At 49.6% G+C, this 15,560-nt stretch overlaps 1 long non-coding RNA gene across 1 annotated transcript; it reads right to left on the bottom strand.

Annotated features, from left to right (window-relative positions):
* Positions 1–12,391: 12,391 nt before the first annotated feature.
* On the bottom strand, positions 12,392–13,782 carry LOC121139835. Its single transcript, XR_005876687.1, has 2 exons — positions 13,634–13,782; positions 12,392–12,629 (listed from the first exon to the last, which is right to left on the bottom strand). It is a non-coding gene; the product is annotated as an uncharacterized LOC121139835 (long non-coding RNA).
* Between the last annotated feature and the right edge of the window lie 1,778 nt (positions 13,783–15,560).

The raw sequence follows: 15,560 nt of genomic DNA, 5'->3' as shown, positions 1-15,560 counted from the left end.
AGAGAGAGAGAGAGAGAGAGAGAGAGAGAGAGAGAGAGAGAGACTCTTAATGCCTTACTGATGGCCTTTCTTTCACTATCACATGGACTAAAACAGGCAGTGCCCCAAAGGCACATCGCCCTACAACTGTCTGTGTATTCTAGTACTGCAATTTCTGGGCCGCCACCCTGGCCTGGTAGGGAGGTGGAGATGGGGGAAGGGGGCAGATTATCTTGGTGTGTGCTGAGAATGGGCCTTCCCTGAGACCTCCCAATCCCCACTCCTTCCCACTCCACAGCCCACGAAGAGCAGCCAAGCATGACAAGGGTTAATTGGATACCCCCAGCTGGAATCATAGAATCATAAGGCTGGAACGGACCTCAGAGGTCATCCACCAGGGGTAGAAGAGAGATTTTAATTACCCAATTCAGCTGGCTTGGAAGTACCTCAACCCTCAGCTCTAGCTCAATTCAGGGAGGAGCCAAGGCCTGGGAAGGGCTGCTAGGCCTGGAACCTCTCTGAAGGGTAGGCCCTGACCATGCTGGTCACATTCCTATCAACAGCCCCTCCCACAGTCCCAGCAGGGCCTAGCTTTGGGATGAACACACAGCTCTTGACTGAATTAGGAGCTGCTGGTTAGCAGGAAATACTGTCAAGAAGTTAGACAAGGAATCAAGTAGCCTGGACTCCACGATGAGCCCTACTCATAGTCACTAGCTATGAACAGGCTACTCTACACTACACTTTTCACATCACCTTGGGTGCCTCCTTCTATGGCCCTGGGTCAATGACCCTAAGAACATTCAGGTCAGCTGACCAGATTCCCACTCCAGAAGTTTCTGAGCCTCTTCTCACTGCCTTGTCTAGCCTGTGCTGCACAGACATCTGAACTCCACTCTTGATGAGATCATACATGAGAAACCTCCCGCCCCTCACCATGTGGGTAGAGCAGGGGAAAAATAGTCTAGTTACAGCCAGAAGATTCAAAGCCAGATACCAAGAAGGACTTCCTGAAGCTCGAACCTCCTACAGAGGCAGGAGGCCTGTGGACTCGGGAGTCTCCTCAAGTCTGAAGAACTGAAAGTCTCACAGGGAATTGAGAAATATAATAGCATATGAGTTGGCCAGGGAGAGGCTGGGTGACATTTCCACCAATATCCCTAGGCCCAGAATTTAGCATGAGGGGCATAGGGCTCCCAGGATTAAGGGCAGTAGCAACCCAGCCAATTTCCTGTTCACTAGTTTACTGCTGATGGAAGTCAAGGACGTTAATGGGGGAGGGGGGACACAGCTGACTTAAGATTGAAGATGCTCATGGCTGCCATGGCCTCTGTCCAGAAGCCACCCAGAGGCGGAACCTAGTTGAGGCAGGCAGATCCAGGCCCTCCCTCCACAGGCAGAGAAATGAACTTCTCTTGGGAAGGTTCCAGATCACTTTAAAGGGAATTCTGAGTTACCTCCCCCACTTCTTTAAGAGTCCTGAGGGTTCACTAACACTGCTAAGTGACATCTTCTGTGTGGAAGTTCCCAACCTGTGTCATTTCAACCCAACCCTTTTCCCACAGCTGAGCTGTGTGTTTATCCCAGCCCAGGAACCCAAGCTTGCTCATATTGGAAGTTCCTCTTTGTATCAGACCTCCATCCTTCCTGCTGTGGTTCCTCATTCCTCTTTCCTTTTACCCTGCCCCAGTATGGAAGGGAAGTCCTGCAAGGGAACAAAGCTTGGATTTTCAAATGAGCCTGTGGTTCAGGAGGCAATCACAGTGCCCTGCCACCTCCGTTCCCCCGCCACGGCCAACCTTGCCAATTCCCTCCTGAGAAATGGCCCAGGCCGTGGGGATTAGAAGAAAGGTCTAGGAGCAGGCTGGCTGAGCAGGGCTGAGGACAGAAGACTGAAAGAGGAAGGGGGAGAGGAGGGAGGGCCGAGCCAGAGCGGCCTTTGGGTTAAGTCAGATAATAACCCTAAACCACCTGCCGCGTGAGCCGAGTATAAATCACTAATCGGTTTGGTACTTCACATAGGCTAATGAATTTCACTATCCAAGGAGTCTCTCCAGAGCCACACCCCCTGGCAGGTGGCCAAGCATGGAGTTTCTGGGGCCTGGCTCAGGGGCAGTTTGTGGGATCCTCCAGCCTGCCCCTCCTAGTCCCCTTCACTATATGTGGCCTGCTAGGTCTGAGAACTTAAAACAGACAGTGAGATGGATGGCTGTGGGCTCCAGGGACCTGGCCACAGGTGGCCACCCTCTCTGAGCTAAGATGTTTACTCATCTCTAAAAAGGGCCAATCCCACATGCCATGTGGCGTTGAGAAGAATGAAAGCACAAAGGAAAAGTGCCTAGTCCCCTGCCTGGCATGTACTATGTACCCAGACAACCAGCCACAGTCTTCTCTGCCTCTCATATTATGGAGAGAAGGGTCCAGCACTTTATGAAGGGTTGATAAAAATGGCCAGAACAAGATAGAAGGGCTGGGGTATGGCTCAGGGATAGAGGACTTGCCAAGCCTGCTCAAGGTCCTGAATTCCAGTCTCAGCACCACAAACAAATCAAGATGGACCTGTGAACCTCGGGGCTGCAGGTTCCTCGCTGCCAGAGCAAGCAACTAATGTCAGCAGGTCCCTATTACTCCATGCCTGTGAATTAGCAGAGGCAGAGCCAGGCACCACGTAGACAGACCTGGCGTCCCTGAGCATTGGATGACCTAAGGATAGGGGGCTATTCTCCATGCAACTCAGGGCTGTGCAGGAAAGGACTCCGTGCCACAGTTCCTGGAAGCAGAGCCAACTTAGTATCTACATGCAGATGGCCCTAGCTGTAAGGGCCCTTGACCATGGCTCTGCCAGCTGCCTTGCCCCTGTCCCTTCCTGTTCACCACCCCTCAGCCATACATGGACTCAGAAAACTTGTGAAGAGCTGCAGCATGGAGGGAGTGGGAAAAAAATAAAGAACTGGAGTTCGGACTGCTGAGACGAGAGGCTCATCAATAAAGGAGCTTGCCATCAAGTGCCACGACTTGAGTTTGATCCCCAGGATCCACAAGGTGGAAAGAGAAAACTGACTCCTACAAGTTGTCCTCTGACCTCCATGTGCACACACACACACACACACACACACACACACACACACACGTAATTTTTAAAAAGAAAATAAACTGGAAAGAAAGATCCCCAGAAGGAAGGCTGGCATGTGGGCAGGGGGAGGCAATGTATTATCTAGAAAGGATGTCCTCAGAGATGTCCCAGGCAAACCTACACTTCCTGGTAGGACCTTGAGCCAGGACCACAATATATCAGGGTGGTGGTATAGCTGGAGAAATTTGGGTCCTGTGATCTCCCTCCGTTATGGTTCTGTACACTTACAAATCATCTTTCAACTTGCAGTTGAGCCTGTTCTAATGGTGTCTTTCTGCTCTGGTGCCCAGAGATTCTGAACAGGAGCATGTGCTCCTATGTATCCTGTATTCCATCAGTCTTCTGGCTCCATGCTCACATATTCTCTATTGAGGATAGAGCAGTAGCATGCTCACATCCCTCCTGGGGCTGAACAAGGGAGGGCTTGTATGCCCTGTTCCTTCCTCCCTCTCTGGCTTCAGTGTCCACTTAGACAGTGGAAAGGGTTGGATTCGCCATTTTCCAAAGGCCCTCCCAAGGTTAAGGTCATTGGGCTGGGTAGAGTAAAGTCAGTCTCCAAGACTGAACTTAGTGGGTAGGATTACAATAGAAAATATGTCCTGGGAGGTGGGGCCAAGGATCATGACCCTTTTTTATGGAGACTGTGGCTTACTGATCAAATGTATGGTGTTAAGTAAGTTGTCTTCTTTCTCTTAGCTCAGTCTTGCAATCTATAACATGGGCATAGAGTTAGTGGGAATCCTACATTAACTGTTCTTTCTCTCTGTCTTTATAAATTGGGTAGCTGGTTCTGAGCAGGTTGAGGCCAGTATTGCTCAGCCCTAACTTTCAAGGGCCTTGCCTCCTTCTCCCTGTGTTTCTCCCAACAGGTGCCAAGAGGAAATTCTCATATTACCCGGAGTGTTGATGGGTATATCCTAAGCCCACTACAGTCTTCTCTGTAGCAGTGTAGGTCAACCTAGAATAGAAGAAGGTCAAAAGAGGAGATGGTGGTGCCAGACACCTGCCACCTCAGTGCACTGGGGCTGCTGACAAAGAACTCCATGACCCGGTGTCTGCAGCAGCACACTAACTCCTCACATCTCTGGCAAATGGGAATTCCAGGATCACAGTACTGGCAGATGGGTGTCTGATGAGAACCTGCTTATGTTTTGCTGGTGGTTATTTCTCTCTTTGTGTGGCAAACAGCAAGCTCTTTGGGCCCTTTTCTTTTTTTTTTTTTAGTAAAATATCATTTATTTGTTCTTTGACAATTCATATAGGTAAACAATGTATCTTGATCGTATATACCTTGAAATCCTCCCCTTCATGTCCTCTCTGGTTTTTGTAACCCACTGAATTCAATGAATGCTGCCTGATGGGATGTTGGACGATCTGGCTGGCTTGATCTTATGCAGGTCTTGTGTGGCGGCAACATCACGTCAAGAAGACAGTATTTCATAGCGCTCCTTCTATCTTCCAGCTCTCACATCCTTTCTGCCCCCTCTTCCACAGTGTTCCCCGAGCTTTGAGGGGTTTTATATCAATGTGCTACTTACAGCTGAGTACTCAACAGTCGTTTATTCTGTTATAAGTCTCCTCATTAATTGTGACTAAAGCTGAAAGCAGCACTAATCTATGGGTACAGACATAGACAATTCAAAGGCAGTTTGACAACATGTCCAACACAATAGCAGTAAGGTCCCCAGTTCACCTGAGGACCTATGACTTCTGAGCCATAGGATTTGACCGACTTTACACTATCAATCATGTATTTCCTCCTGTAGTACAGGCCTCAAATCCAATCCCAAAGCAGTTATCCCCCAACCTTCATGCCGGTATTACACCAGTGGATATATCTTGCCTGGCAGGTTAGCACTGTGGCTTGCAGTGTTTGTCTCTGGCTAATAGCATCCACAGCTTTTCTCCCTCTATGGCTCACACAGCACCTTTCAGTATTATGAAAGCTAGCCAGCAGGAAGCTTTCAGGTCAGTTCCAACTTGATTTCTCTATGTCCTGCAACCAAGGTGTGTTTGTGTCTTCAGCAATAGGGTGAAGGCGTGGGTTTTTGTTTTAATTGTAAACAAGAATCTGTAGTAAAATTGTTGGGCTCTCCATAATTCAATCAAGTCGACAATTAAGATGAACTATCTCAAGTTCAGCCCTAATCAATGTGACATCCTAACATATCTCCTTAAACTGTAGCTTTCCACCGCTAGTCCCCCAAAGGCTCACAGCCATCTTACAATGCAAAACATATTCAGTCCATCCCCAAGAGTCCACATGGTCTTAGTTCTATCATTGCTCAAACGTTCAAAGTCTCCCAAGGCAAACATTTATCTGTGATTACGTATATGATTTTAAAAGTAAGTTTCATACTTCCAAGGCACAGCGGCAGAGAGTAAACATTCCCATTCCAAAACAGAAGAATGGGAGAATAGAAAAGCAAGATTAGACCAAAGCAAGCCTGAAACTGGCAAGACAAACATTACATTCCATAGCTCCATGTCAAGCATCTGAGGCACACTATAGCAGTCAGACATAGGCTTCAGAGATCTGAGCAGCCCAGTCCTCCAAACCACATGGGCTCTCTCTCAGGCTAGTTCTGCTGTTTCCTGCAGCTCTATTCTCAGTAAACATTCCGCATTCCCCCCATCTCCACGGGAATGTAGGCTACATGGCACTGCAGATAGCCCTCCCTGCATTTTCGGCTTCACTCTAATGCTACCACGTAGCAGCTCCTCGGGGGCTGCCTACCGAAAACCTGACCGTGTTAAGCATTGCTTGGCCTACTGTGGCTTTTCTCTAAAATCTGGGTGAAAGCCTCCATGACCCCCATGACACTTACATTTTAGATGGCTGCAAACTCAGCAGCATATGAATGATGTCAGGGTCTGTAGCCAGTGTGAAAGGCAGTTGGGAAGCCCTGTGATAAGAGAAAGCCGAAAACCCTCTTCCCCAAGAAGTCTTTCCAATACATTTACCCCTTTATACTCTTGAGCCTGTGATGGGTGGGGTCAGGCCAGATCCCTAAATTCTCTCCTGACTCAAAACTTTCCTTAGTTCTACTACTCCAGGGGCTTTTCTGAACAAACGGTACATCTTTCCACCTTTCTTCTTTGCTTTTTTTTGCTTCTGATCCTAACTGTGAACCCATATAAAAAGCAGCTAGCAACGGCCACTCCACTGTCCGGGTGCTTTGCTGCTCCAGTGTTCCCTCCACTATATTAATTAACTTTACATTCAGATATTTCCCCCTTCATCTCCGCTCTCTAGATGGGAAGCCAGGTCTCAGAGTTAAGTGGACTGCTCAAAGCCTTGACATGGCAAAAATGTGGACTTGAAAATACAACTATGGAAGGAAAAACAAAACCAAAACAGAACGGGGACAAGACGTGCACAAGTTCATCATCAAAATGTAAAACGCATGGCTGCTGATCCAATTCCTGATAGAGTCCTTGCTCCCATTTGAAGACTAAGGCACTCGGTCTTTACAGTTCAGGTTTTCTCAATATTCCCCTCTTCTGAACAGAGTCGCCCAGTAAACCCTGCTTAGAGCATTCCAGCTCTTCTCTAGCCTACCTCTCCCGACTTCCTCAAACCCCTCCCACAAACCATTTCCAGTTTTCTGTGTTAGTCAGACTTTTTATTGCTATGACAAAACACCAAAGGAAACAATTTAAGAGGGGGTAGAATTTATTTTGGCTCATGGCTCTAGAAGTTTCAGTTCACTGTGGTAAGGAGGGCATTACAGAACAGGACAGTTGACGTCATCGCAGAGACAGAGGATGCTTGTGGTGGCGGTCCTCTCTTTCCCCTTGTATTTCACCTGGACCTCCAGCCAAGGTGTGGCACCACTAACTAACATGCAGGGTGGTCCTTCCCCTTAGTGACTATTGGGCTTTACTAACTTCCTAAGTGCTTCTCAAGTCAATCAAGTTCACACCTTCAAAAGGCCCCACCTTCAAATGGCATCACACTGGGAATTCAGGTTTCTACATAGGGATCTGGGGAGGTGTATAAAAATGTTCAGTACATTGCACACACCTTCTTGTTACATCTATTCTTTGAGTGCCAGGAAAATCCACACTGAGAAGTGCCATTCACTGCAATACTCCATAGTTTGGAAGAAGAAACTGAGACCAGGGAGAGGGGGGGAATTGGTAGCCCCCTTCCTGTGCTGTAAGCAATGTTGGCATTCATGGGAGACTCCTGTGGTCAAGTCCTGGCATGCATTAACTGAGTGAGACCACACAAAAGGGTGATGAAACAGTGAAACATATTTTCCCATTATCTCTACTTTCTAGATGGGAAGTGTGCTGGCTAGTTTTGTGTCAACTTGAAATGAGCTAGAGTCATGAGAGGAGGGGACCTCAATTAAGAAAATGCCCCCACGAGATAAGGCTATAGGCAAACCTGTAGGACATTTTATTAATTAGCAATTGCTGAGAGAGGGCCCAACCCACTGTGGCTGGTGCCATCACTGGGCTGGTGGTCCTGGGTCCTACAAGAAAGCAAGCTAAACAAGCCAGGGGAGCAAGCCAGGAAGCAGCACCTGTCCATGGTCTCTGCACCAACTCCTGACTCCAGGTTCTTGTCCTGACTCCCTTTGGCGATGAACAGTGATATGGAAGTGTAAGTCAAATAAACCCTTTCCTCCCCAAGTTGCTTTAGTCGTGGTTACAGTGATAGTAACCCTGACTATGACAGGAAGCCAGTGCTCAGAGTTAAATGGACTTCTCAGAGCCGGGCAGCCTGAGTACAGCAAAACTTTCAACTTGACACTAAGACTGTCTCCTACCAAAGTCTCTCCTCTCAGCTCCTCTGTTCCTGGGTTCATCCTAGGGTTCTTTTCACTTCTGCCCTGTTTCTTGTAAGCTGCTACTATGCTAAGCCCCAAATGGGCCTGGCAGGGCTTTGAGGCTCTCAAAGTTCAGTTCCCTGTCCTCAGGGTAAGTGAGGAAAAAAGAATACTGAATGGCATAAAGAAATGTTTACAGCACACAGACACATGGGAAGTTCAGGAGACAAAACAGACGAGGCACAAGACACATCTATGGCCCACATGTGAGTGAGAAGGTACCCAATGGCACTGTTCAGCAGGTGATGGCAAAACAGAACTACTATTAGATGCCAGCTCATACCTCTGAGGATAGCAAGCAATGGGAGATGTGTAGGAAAGGGAGTCCCTCTCTACTGTTGGGGCAAAGTCAATAGCACCATCAAACAGTAGGGAGGAGCCTCAGGAAACTGAAAGTCACACCATCTGATAATCCTACCATCCCACTTCAAGGTAAGCAGCAAAGGAATTCTAATGAGGATCTCAAAGACGCAGACTTGAAGCCAATTGAACTACACACCACCACAGCAGCTGTGAGCTGGGTCTGTGTACCATGCATGGGCCAATGGATGGGAGAAGGTATGCAGGATATTCATTTTGAAAGAGATGGAGAGGCTGCCATGGGGTACAATGTGGATGACCTAGAAGATTCTATGCTGTATGAATAGACTCAGGCATAGGACAAAACCTGCAGGCCCACTTATATGAAGTGGCAGAAAGTCAAGCTCGCAGAAGCAGCGAACAGAACAGTGTTTTCTGTGGACTGAATGGTAGAGACCTACTATGCAATGGCTATAGAGTTTCAGCCAGACTAGATGGAAAATCTAGAGCTCTGTTGAACCACACTGCTCTTCCAATTAACAGTATTGTTCTAGAGACCTTAAATGCTCTTATAGAAATGTATCCCAGTGTTTTCTTTGTTATCACAATTTGAAATAACAGAATGACCACTATGATCTCTTGTGTAAGAAGGGAGAGATGTGTGACAGAGAGATAGATAGAGAGGGGGGACAGACAGGCAATAGACAGAGAGACAGGAACACACGGAGAGAAAGACAGAGAGGGAGGAGTGCTGAGAGGAAATTTAGCAAAACATTATCAGTGTTTTCCCTGCTTGTGAGACGATAGGGTCGATTTTCTTGGTAATACTTTTCTAATCTTCTACAGAGGGTATCATATTCGTCATTTCCCTTCTCCCCCTAAAAATATGAGGAGGGGGAGGAGGAGAAGAGAAGAGAGGAGACAAAGAAGGAAAAGAAATCAACCCAGAAGTGGCAGATTTGGAGACAAACAGAAATTCCACCTGGCTCTGCCTCCTCTCTACTCTGTGGCTGTGGACAAGTCACCCAGACCCTGTGAGTGGCAAATCCCTCACCTGAGAGATGAGTGCAGTATTCACATGTCTTTGTCTTTGGGATGGAGCCAGCTGAGATGTTCTCTTTGCTCCTCAAAGGAGTGACAGGTCAAAGGGGGAAAAGAGCCAGGATATGTAGTGCCCTGCCAGCCTCAGCTCCTTTCACCTGTCCAGCTGCCATGTTTTTGTGGCCTCAGTTTCTCAACTTAGAAGATGGCAATGTTGTATATATCATACCCTTAGATCTAGCATAGAACTGATGAGGGGTGTCTTAGTTTGGTTTGCTGTGAAGAGACACCATGACCACGGCAAGCCTTATAAAGAAAGCATTTAACTGGGGTGGCTTGCTTACGGTTTCAGAGGTTCAATTCATTGTGATCTTGATGGTGAGCATGGCAACATGCAGGCAGACATGATGCTGGAGCTGAGAGTGTTACATCTCATAAGCAACAGGAAGCCAACTGATTGTCACACAGAGGGAAGCTTGAGCAAAAGAGACCTCAAAGCCTGCCCCCACAGAGACACACTTCCTCCAACAAGGCCATACCTCCTAATAGTGCAGCTTCCTTTGGGGGACATTTTCTTTCAAACCACCACAAGGCAGGTGTGTGGAGCTCCTGGGCAAGGTCTGTCTGGTCAGCCAACAGTCTTCCTTGCTGGGGATTAGCTCCTGAGGGCTCACCCTCTTAGCCTCACTATCTCTGAAGCAGCTCAAGGCTGGGACAAGTTCCAGGGACTCTTCTTGGCTAAGGAAGTCAAGAACTTTAGGGGTGTTCATCCTGCCCCTCTTAGCTGCCTGATGTCAACCCTGCCAGGTTCTGCCTGCATAGCCTGGTCTGTTTCTTCCATCCTATAAATTCGCCCCACCCCTCTTTTGCTCTTATTTTCTTCCTGCATGGCTGAGCCTTGCTGGCTCTTGGGCTTTTGGATCTTGTTCCTGCACTAAGTTCCCTTTGCCTCTGCTTGTCCTGTGAGGTTTAGTGATGACTCAGAGAAGGGGCAAAAGCTGGCTGCTCTGGACCACTCCCTCCACAATCAGGGCTGCAGTAAGTGAAGGAGCTAGAAGGGTGCACTCTAATGTCAGAGCTCAGTATCTGACACCCGCTAAGGAGTCACTGTGAACATAAGTGTGAGAAATGCAAAGACAAAATGTCTTTCTCCAGGGTACTTTCTCCCAGTCAGCCAGGGATATGGTGACCAATCCCATGCCCACTGATGTCACTAGGAAGCTCATGGCAGACAGGAGATTTCAGCTGGGCCGACCGGTCCCTGATTCACAGTCCTTCTTGCCACATGCCTATGGCAAAAGAGGCCTCTAATGATCAGGGAGTCTGTGTCAGGCAAGGTTGGGATTGGCTGTGGTGCCTGTATCAAGGCTAGCACAGGCTATGCATAGAGTATCTCTATTCCAAGGAAATATAGACCGGAAGTGGACAGCCTTTACTCCAGGACCCAGATACGGGGAGTGGCTACTGCACCCCTTCAATTCTGGGCGCACCTGCAAGTGCCCTAGTGCTGGCCCCAGGACTTTGTAGGAGAAGAGCTTTGGACTTCTCTCTGAGATCAGTGCCTGGGCGAAGAGCTACTGGTGTGGCTACCCCAGGACTCACTTCCTGCCCTCGGGTCCTGATGATGTCTGGCAGTGAGTCCCTCTTCCTCCCCGGTACATGTCAGTGCCAGGAGGGCAGGCATCCTTGCCTTTTGCTCACTGCTCTATCCACCAGGGAGAGGAAGAAAGGGATATAGTTGCCCATTTCCTTTTCCTGGGCAGGACAGAGAAGGACATGCATCAGAAGAACTCAGACTTCATGCTCTCCCCGACACATATCTTGGAGGAGTCAGGCTTCTCCTGATGGTTCTGCCAGGCCCAATGGGTAAGGAACAAAAGAACTTCCCGTGAATGCCCATAGAGTCCCATCAACAGCACACCCTGGTCCTCAGTCACACAGCAGCAGGCTTGTGGCCGTGACTGTTGCAGAGCAAAGGCACAAGAAGGGTGTAGGGAACTTAGGCAAGGCCACTCAGCAGGGTGATAGATAGGCTGGGCTCAATGCCAGGCTCCTGCTCCCTTTCTGGCTTTCGAGGAACCAGGAATGGGACAGGTAAACCAGAAAGGATGCCCTCAGGCCTGCCCAAACTCGTGTCCACACCAAGTCCATCATCTTGGGTAATATGGCAAGTTGTAGAACAGCCACAGCTACATAGTGAGACTTGGTCTCAAAAATAAAAAAGAGGAAGGGGAGGGAGAAGGGAGAGGAAGAATAAGAGAGGGGAAGGAAGATAATGTTAGGTAGACCACCATGTAGCCCAGGCTGGCTTTGAACTTGTGGTGCTCTTCTTAATTTAGCCTCATGAGTTTGGTGGTTATGGGCATGAACCATCATACCCAGCTTGTTCTCTTCCTTCCTTCCTTCCTTCCTTCCTTCCTTCCTTCCTTCCTTCCTTCCTTCCTTCCTTCCTTCCCCTCTCTCTGTCTTTCTTCTTTAGACAGGTCAGCCCTAGCTGACCTGGAACTCACTATGTGGAACAGACTGTCCTCAAACTCGCTGTGATCTGCCTGTCTCTGTTTCCCGAGTGCCGAGATTTGAAGGTGTGCACCCCCATACCCAGTCCGCACCTTCTTTCTTTCCTTCCTTCCTTCCTTCCTTCCTTCCTTCCTTCCTTCCTTCCTTCCTTCCTTTCTCCCCTCCTTCCCTCTCTCTCTTCCTCCCTCCCTCCCTCCCTCCTCCCTCTTCCTCCTTCTCTTGTTTTGTTGACATGGAGTCTGACAATGCACCCTAGGTTAGCACTGAACTTACAATCCTCCTGCCCATGCAGCTCCAAGAATATTGCCAACCACCACATGTGTCACCCTGTTTTCCACCCATTGTTTCCTTCCTCTTGCTGAGAAGCTGTCACAAGGGCCTAAGAGTCTGCAAATGGGGGACGTTCTGCCTTTGTCTGGGCCCCAGAGGCCAATCACTCTTGCCTGCTGTCTGCCTGGCCCTGCATCTCCACTCCCTCCTCAGATGGAAACTCTGTCTTCACTCACACTTGTTCCCTTTATATCTCTCCCCTCGGTTTTATGGGGCGGCTGTGGCAAGAATGAACTGGGGAGCCTGTGACTCCAAGACTGTCCTTTATTAGTTCTCTTCCCTGGGAAGCAGGGGCCTGCAGCTGGCCGGCGATCTGGGTGGGGTGAGCTGGCCTCTGGCTGCTGGGACGGCTGCACATCTGGGGTGGGGGCCTGGAAAGGAAGCTGAGATGAATTACCTGTGTGTGCTGGGAGAATCAGTTGGGCATGCGGGCACGCTGCCTGCTCCTCCGGAATTAGGGAGTGGGGCTGGGGGCTCCAGCTGGGGACCTATGAGAAGGCAAAGCCCCCATAGTGAAGCAGGCAAGGGCAGAGCCTTGGAGAGAAAGCCCAGCCTCCCTGTGAAAGAAGAAAGGGCTATTTTCTAACTCAGGGGGACAAAATCTCTCCAAATGAGCCCTCCCTTCTCTGTAGCACCTTCTAGACACACCACTAGGCCCAGATAGTTGCCATCCCTCTACCCCACCCACCCCATAGCTACGTCTGGCTGGGCCCCCACATCTCCTTCTCCTACCCAGTTGGCATGGGTACTTCATGCATTCCCTGCACACACATGCACATCTGTTTACAGGCTCACATTTTTCTCTTCTCTCAACATCTCCCATCCCTTCCACACTCCCCAGGCTATTATTGGCCACTCCGACACTTATGAGATGTGTGCGGCTTTGCTTTTCCTAGTCTGGGAAATTGAACTGATCATTCTAAACAAGAGGCTTCGAGTTGTTGAGTCATTTCCAGTAACGCCTGTCCCTGAGCTCCTGTTCCTGGCTAGAAGTTCCCTGGACCTGGAGTAGCCTGGCCTTTAATCGTGATCTGAATGGGACTCAAATGTGGACTCTGCCACCCTTCTATCTTCCAAGATCTCAGCTTCCTTTATACCCTGAGCTGATTTTTTTTCTTTGCAAGCTCAGAGGGGTGCTGCGAGTCAGAGCCCATCCTGGATCTTCCTTTTGTGCCTTCCCATGGAAATGTCCCCAGTCACCCCAGAATGTGTGTCCTCAGCTCCCTGGGTGCAAAGAGAGTTAGCAGGCAGGCGGCTAGGGGTCAAACTGCCAGGTGGGTTGACTAGTCTGCAGAGGACAATGCAGATAGCCCCCCTCCCCCAGCAGCTATTCGGGTCCCTTACTCTCCAGGAGGCAGGCTCCTCTCTGACATCATCTGTAGTCAATTCCCCCGAGGGCCATACCCAATTTTCATTTCCTCTCACTAATCCTCACATGCAGTCCCTTTGCACAGCCCGGAACAGCCGCTGTCCCGGAGCTGGCTCCACTCACCAGATATGTGTTGCAGCTCACGGACCCAGGTTTCTCAGTTGGGAAGGCCTTGTAGAAGTCGTCATTTCCAGTCCTCTTCCTCCAGGCCCTGGAAGAGGATGGGCAGGGCTCAGCCACCCACTTAACACCTTGGTGCCGTTTGTGGAGGGCTCCCTATACAAGATTGATGAGAAGAATGGCAGCTGATTATCAGCCCCTACTCACACTCTTGAAATTCATAACATGAACCATTTCCCATGGTGGCTTTGAGAGACACAGATTAAAATTATCAGAAGCTCTGATCAGAATTCTTGGACCGGGCTCTTGTCTAAGGTCCCGATGTAAGAAAGGTTAGGAATGGTATGTGAAGCCCCAAATAGCCCCAGAGGCAGGAAAGCACCAAAGGAAGAAGGTGAGCGTCTGTGACAGGCTGCATCTGAGTACAGGTGCACACAGCAAGGGTCAGCCATTCACGTCCGAGATCACCACCATCCAAGCCGCCAGAGCTGAGAGCAGGATTAAGCCACAGGAGGAGAAATGAAGTTCACAATGGAAACTCAAGCAGGAAACCCTGGGCTCTGTTTGGAGAGCAGCAGTCCAGGACTGAGGTTCAGGTTGAGCCAGTATGGTTAGAGCTGAGGGCAGACAGGAAAGAGTCAGGAGGTGACCCTTGCAGGGCTGACAGGCCATCCATATAGCAGTCAAGTCTGTACGCAAGCCCAGCCCACTTGCCCAGTAGATCTTTCCCACTGCTTCCTTCTAACCCCAGGGGGCAGAGTTGGGAGGATATAAGTGTCCATAGGCTAAGTGCTCTCACATTATGCCCTCGTCCCTCTTTCTCTGGACCAGCTTTTTGTATCTTCCACTGCTAACCCAAATGCTACCTTCTTGCAGAAGGTTTCCTTGATGCTCATCCCCTCCCCTGCCATCCCTGCAGAGCCTGGCCCCAGCCGTTGTCACAAAGCCTCACTTACACTGTATCTCTCAGTTTTCCCGCCCTGGCACTGAGCCTGGCTCCCGGGTGAATGCAAAGTGAAACAAAATGGACACATGTTTACAAAGAGGCGCCAGTTCGGGGTCTGAGAAGGTCTGAGACCTTGACAGGCAACTCAGAGCATAAAAGTACACGACTCTTCTCATTGTCAGCACCTGGGCTATGTCTGGCATCAAGGTGAAGGCATAATGGCAGGGCAGAGAGGGCAGATAGGATCCCTACTCCTCCTAGGCCAGGGCTCCTCATCCATCTCCCTCACCCCCAGTGTTGCATCGAGATCTCGATGGGATACAGAAGCACATGCAGAGGATACCTAAGGGACATTTAAGCCATCCTTGTGATGGGCACCTTGCCAATGTCCTGTTTTGATTGGCATGCCAGAACAGCCCCGGTTGCCCCTTCTCTGACCATTTTGGAAGGTTCTGTTTTCCTAGAGAGGCCTTATTGGTGGCCCCAAGCCTCATTCCATACCTTCCATGGAACAGCACAGCCAAGCAAGAAGCGATATCAGTGATCCTGGTTTCTGGGATTTGGGACTCAAGTTTTACATTAACTTCTCTGGTGATTGTGGTTGAGTATGTGATCCTCAGTGACCCTTGGATTCTCCCTGCTGGAGACTGGAGGCCTCCTAGAAGGAGAGCATCTCTGAAGAAGGATGACTTTGGGTGCTGAAGCGTGACCCTCACCACCATGGGCAAGCCACATCTGGTGCCCTGCGCCAGGCGTCCTGCCGTCCGCCCTAGTGCCTGAGCCTGCACCCGCCTGGCCACAGGCTGAGGAAACATAATTGTGCCGGGCTATTTCAGACCCATTATCTCAGCTCAGCCCCAGCTTCCTGAGCAGGCCCCGAATTAGCCTGGCGCTTTGTTCTCAAGTGCATTCGTCAGATCGCTTGGCCTGTACCTCGGGAGGAGGGAAGAGGAGGGAGGGGAGGGAGGGGAGGGCAGGAGAACG

This window comes from Mesocricetus auratus, unplaced genomic scaffold, assembly GCF_017639785.1.
Source record: "Mesocricetus auratus isolate SY011 unplaced genomic scaffold, BCM_Maur_2.0 Super-Scaffold_100003, whole genome shotgun sequence".
NCBI classification, from domain to species: Eukaryota; Metazoa; Chordata; class Mammalia; order Rodentia; family Cricetidae; genus Mesocricetus; species Mesocricetus auratus.
Note: the sequence above shows the minus strand (reverse complement) of the source record. Positions and strands in the feature narration are given on the sequence as shown.